Source organism: Chrysochloris asiatica, unplaced genomic scaffold (assembly GCF_000296735.1).
Source record: "Chrysochloris asiatica unplaced genomic scaffold, ChrAsi1.0 scaffold00138, whole genome shotgun sequence".
NCBI lineage: Eukaryota > Metazoa > Chordata > Mammalia > Afrosoricida > Chrysochloridae > Chrysochloris > Chrysochloris asiatica.
The window spans coordinates 618,414-624,573 of NW_006408656.1; the positions used below are offsets into that span (position 1 = coordinate 618,414).

Below are 6,160 nucleotides of genomic sequence, written 5' to 3' on the forward strand. Positions count from 1 at the left end.
TATAATTCTTACAAAACTATGGTAGTTACTACTTTTCAATTTTATAGAATAAAAAAAAAAATGAAAGACATCTATTTCCCAAGTTGACAGAAAATAGCATTTCAAAACAGTCACAATGATACCAGTTTTTGTAATTAACCATTTCTTTAAATAGCTAAATAATTGATTCATTACTTAACTCATTTCCCTCTAAATTGCCACCTACTGCTGTACTTCTTGTCATGATTCAGTCATTAGTTCAAGTTCAATATTAGAAGACACACCTCATTGTTTTACACTCACTCATATAATTTAATATGATATGAATATTTTACCTGTGTTTTATAAACTATGTTTTTCTTCATTAACCTAGGCATCCTTGAACTCCACATCAATAACATGAGCTGCTACAGGAGTTTCCTTACTCCAGTAGTCCGCAACTTCCACATAGCTCAAGAACTTCCTTAACTACCAAATGATTTCTGTTTACTCATTCACCCTTTTAAACTTTCTTTTCAAGTCTTTTACTTCATCATTACTTTCATTAACTTTACTTACTCTACATTCAAGTGCAAGTTTTAGCTCAACATTTCTCAAGCTGAAAGAACTAAAGAAAAATTTCAAGCCTTGAGTTGCAAAATTGAAGGATTCTAAGGGCAAAATTTTGAACGCCCCATGAAGCATCAAAACATGATGGAGGGGATAGACAGTCACTGTGTCAAAAAGAATTGGTCGATGTTCAACCATTTCAAGGGGTAACATCTGATCCAGAATTGGTGGTACTGAAGAAAAAAGTCCAAACTACATTGGCAAAATACAAGGTTTCAGAAGTGAACAGAATACAAATTGAGATGTTTCAACAAACAGATTGAGTGCTGGAAGCATTGACTCAAATATACCAATAAATTTGGAAGAAAGCTAACTGGTACGCTGACTGAAAGAGATCCATTTTTATGACTATTCCAAAGAAGATGATACTTCAGAATTCAAACATTATTAGACAATATCACATACAGGTAAAGTTGTACTGAAGATGATACAAAAAAAAAAAAAAAAAAATGGTTGCACCAGTAGATTGATAAGGAACTGCCAGAAAATTCAAACAAATTCAGGAGGACATGGAATGAGGAATATTATTGCTGATATTCAATAGATCTTGGCTGAAAGCAAAGAACACCAGAAATATGTCCATCTGTGTGTTTTTTTGACTATGCAAAAGTGTTTGACTGTATAGATCATAACAAACTAAAGATAACATCACAAAGAATGAGAATATCAGAACACTTAATTATGCTTATGTGGAATCTGTGCATAGACCAAGAGGCAGTCATTCAAACAGAACAAAGGAACACTGCATGGTTTTAAATCAGGAAAAATGTGCCTCATTTCATCATACTGTACAATTTATATGTTGAGCAAATACGTCCAGTAGGTGGATTACAAGAAGAAAAACAAGATTTGAAGCATCAGAAATGGAGAAAGATTCATTAACAAAAGGCAATATGTAGATGACAAAGTCTTGCTTGCTGAAAACAAAGAAGATTTGAAGCATTTACTGTTGAAGATCAAAGACTACAGCTTTCTGCACATCAACTTAAAGAAAAAACAATCCTTACAGCTGGAACAAAAAACAACATCATGATAAATGAAGTTGTCAAGGATTTCCTTTTACTTGGAGCCACCAAGCAGCAGTTCCTTTTACTTGGAGTCCACAGCAGCAGTTAAGAAATCAAATGACTTTATGTAATTGGTAAATTTACTGCAGGATACCTCTTTAAAGTGTTCAAAAGAAAAGATGTCACTTAGAGGACTAAGGTACACCTAACTCAAGCTATATTGCTTCCACTTGCCTCATCTACATGTGAAATACGTAGGACAATCAATAAGGAACACTGAAGAAGAATTGATACATTTGACTTCTGGTGTTGGCAAAGAATATTGACTGTGCTATGGACTTCCAGAAGAACAAACACATCTGTCTTAGAGGACGTACAACCAAGCTGTACCTTAGAAGTGGTGGAGACTTCATCTCATGTACTTTGGACATGTTATCAGGAGGTACCAGTCTCTGAACAAGGGCATCATAGTTGGTAAAGTAGTTGTTGTTGTTAGGTGCCGTCAAGTTGGTACCGACTCATAGCGACCCTAGGCACAGCAGAGTGAAACACTGCACGATCCTGGGCCAACCTCACTACTGTTGGTTGCCATGCTTGAGTCCATCGATGCTGCCACTTGACCAATCCATCTTGTTGGGGGTCTTCCTCTTTTTCTCTGATCCTCCACCTTACCAAACATAATATCCTTCTCCAGGGACTGGTCCCTCCTGATAATATGTCCAATGTATGAGAGACGAAGTTTGGCTATCTCGGCCTCCAAGGAGCACTCTGTCTGCACTTCTTCCAAAAAGGATCTATTAGTTATTTTGGCAGCCCATGGCACTTTTAGTATTCTTCTCCAACACCATAACTCAAAAGCATCAATTCTTCTACAGTATTCCTTATTCACTGTCCAGCTTTCGCATCCATATGAGGTTATTGAAAATACATGGCTTGGGTCAGGTGCACCTTAGCCCTCAAGCTGACATCTTTGTTCTTCAACACTTTAAAAAGGTCTTATGCAGCAGATTTGCCTAATGCAATATGTCATGTCATCTGATTTCTTGACTGCTGCTTCCATGAGTATTGATAGTTGATCCAAGAAGAAGAAGTCCTTGACAACTTCAATCTTTTCTCCGTTGATAAGAATGTTGCTTATTAGTCCCGTGGTGAGGATTTATGTTTTCTTTACATTGAGATGTAATGCATACCAAAGGCTGTGCTCTTTGATCTTCATAATAAATAAGAGAGTCATAAAAAAAGAGGAAGACCCTCAGCAATACGGATTAAAGAAGTGGCTGCAATGATTGACTCAAATGTAACAATTATGTGAGGATGGTGTAGGACCAAGCTGTGTTTCTTCTGTTATACATATAGTTGCTATAAGTTAGAAAGTACTTGATAGTCCCCAGAAATAAAAATATTATAGAGAAAAGCTACTTATTGTATTTTTATACTTTCCGTGAAAATAACTTTCATTAAGGACCACAGAAAACATAAAATAAAAGCAACAACTTAATATTGGTGGAAGATAATACATAATCAAAGAATGGTATTTTTCTTCTCTAGAATTTTTTAAAAGCCTCTTTAACATCTTTGTTTCTCAGAAAGTAAATCTAAGGATTCAACTTGGGGAGACTATTGTTGTTATTAAGTGCTGTTGAGTCTGTTCTGACTCACAGGGACCCTATAAAGAGTTTCTGAAGAGCAGCTCGTGGGTTTGAACTGCTGACCTTGTGGTCCAGTGCTGATCCTACAGCACCACACTAAGGTGTAACATAAAGAGGCCACTTTACTCAGTTTAGGAAATCTGCTAGGATGCATATAAAACAAAGCACCATACAACACACTCACTGCTCCCAGGTGAGAACTACAAATGGAGAAGGTTTTCTTACGTCCCTCAGTGGAGTGTATCTTGAGAACTGTAGACACAACACACATGTAATCAACAATAATGACTGTGGAAAAAAACCACCATTCTGTAGATAAAGAGCTCAGAACATGAAATCCTCTAAAGTGAGTGAGTATCACAGTAGAAGTGATCAATGGCTCTAGAAACACAAAAGGACAAGGTCAATGTCTTGCTGATCTGAAGTGACACAGCCACAGAAATAGGAACCAGCCACCAACTGAGTGCAGAGATGTGCTGACATCTGAACAGAGTAGAGGAGTGGACTGCAGATGGCAGTGAAACAGTCATAAGACATGACTAAGAAATGCCAGGAGAAATCCCTTAGTCACAATGAAGAAGGCAAAGAGAAAGAGCTAAGTTATGCAATTGCAATGGAGGTGGATTTGCTCTCAGACCAGAAATTGATCTCCACTTTCGATGCAATCACAGACGAATAGAAGAGATCAGTGAAGGAGAGGTTGCCTGGAAAGAAACACATTGGTGTGTTCAGCCAGGGATCTGTCATGATAATGGCAGTCATGACAATGTTCCCTAGAAGGATCATGGCATATACACAAAGATATGGTAGGAAGAGGAGAATATCATAAAAAAGAACATATCAAGATCAGTCTTTATGTAGAATAGTGTCTGTGATAGGATAATATCAATATGCCTACAAGGAAAGCCGGAGTCCTGGCATGGAGATGCAAGTTAATGCACTGGACTGAAAGATGAATTTGAACCACAAGGTTGGAGGTTCAAGCTCACCAGCCACTCCTTGGAAAACCTATACAGCATCACTATAGATCAGAACTGACTCAACTGCTCTTAACAACAACAATTAGATTTAAAGTTAATGCTATATGGGGTTTCAAAAAGCTTGTAGAAAAAAATCTATTGTCTTTCTATTCCATTTTTCCAGAAACTTTCTGAAGCCCCCTCATGTAGGCTTCTTAGTATAAGCCATATGAAGCTGAGGGAAGAAATCAAAGAAACTGAAAAATGTTTAGAAAGAAAAGTTCTGAGAAAAGTTCAATATTTTGCCTAAAGTAAATGACAGAGAAAAATGGCATTTTGTATTACTGTTATTCTAGAATATATTAAATGTTGAAAATAAAATGTTTACCAACTCATTCAAAAATATTTTTTTACAAAGGACCAACAACTGAAATTAGGTAATATTTAGTGTTTAGAGAATGTGAAGTAGTTAATCAGTGAAAACAGAGCCTATAATAGTAATGAAATATTATTTTCAATATGATATTTTACATATTAGTCTCACCTAGGAGCAAGGATACAGATTATTTTAATTTTTAAGATTTACTCCTGACCAACTAGTCAAAATTTAATAGGTTTATGACTGGATGCATTCATAACTTGAAAAGTTAATATTTCCAGCCATCAAACAAGTGGCCCATTTGTCATTTATTATCTGTCAAAATTCACATGTTTTAAAGCTACTTTTACCTTGAATCCTCTGGTAATTTGTCAGATCCACTACAAGTGAAGAATTCTAATGTACTCCTTTAACTCTAGAAACAGTAAACATAAACTTAATTAATTATTATGCCACAGCTTTAGTGAAAATAAATATTTTAAGGTAAAATGAAACCCTGAAAAGCAAAAACAAGAAAGTTCCCCAATTATCCCACATTTAGATTCTTCCCACATAGGATTATGATTAATATTCCTCATTATTGTGTTTAAACTATTGTCCTTTCCTTTAGTAGTTGGTTCCTTAGAAAATGCTGGAGGTCTTTTTACAAAAGACGTGCAGTGAATTTTCCAAATGATGCTCTGTGTGACAGACTGAAATAATTTCAGAAATTATATTCTTTACTCTTGTAAAGTGAACCTGAGAAATCAATCGCCGGACATTCTCTCATCTGTCTTTGTAAACGCTTATATGCTTTCAAATAAGGAGTACAGATTGCCATAGATACGTTAAGAAAAGTAGAGGTACTGAGCCATCTATAATTTCTGATAGCCTGCCAAAAAGATGTTTATCTGTTCTTTATTGACTATGCAAAGGCTTTGATTGTGTGGATCATTAGAAGTTATGGACAACTTTGTGGAGAATGAGTATTTTGGAACACTTAATTGGGCTCATAAGGAACTGGTACATAGATTAAAAGGGAGTTGTTTCAACAGAACAGGGGAACACTGAATGGTTTCAATTTAGCAAGGGTAATTGCCAGGGTTGTATTCTTTTACCATACTTATTCAATCTGCATGCTGAACACATCATCTGAGAAACTGGATTCTATGAAGAAGAACATGGCATCAGGTTGGGAGGAAGACTCATTAACAACCTGTGATATGCAGATGATGCAACCTTGCTTGCTGAAAGTGAAGAGCACTTAAAATACTTACTGATGAAGATCAGAGACCACCGTCTTCAGTATGGTTTGCTCCTCAATGTAAAGACAACAAAAATCCTGACAACTGGGCAAATAAACAGCATCTATATAAATGAAGAAAAGATTGAAGTTGTCAAAAACGTCATTTTGCTCGGATCAATCATCAACACTCTTGGAAGCAGCAGTCAAGAAATCAAACAACGTATTGCTTTACACAAATCTGCTGCACAAGACCTTTATAAAGTGCTGAAGTGTCAGTTTGAGGAATAAGGTGCACCTGACTCAAGCCATGGTATTTTTAATAGCCTCATATGCATGCAAAAGTTGGACAGTGA

The 6,160-nt window shown here is 36.1% G+C and overlaps 1 pseudogene; it reads right to left on the reverse strand.

Moving 5' to 3' along the window:
- Nucleotides 1-3,116: 3,116 nt before the first annotated feature.
- Nucleotides 3,117-6,160, reverse strand: part of LOC102818811 — a 7,978-nt pseudogene continuing 4,934 nt past the window's right edge.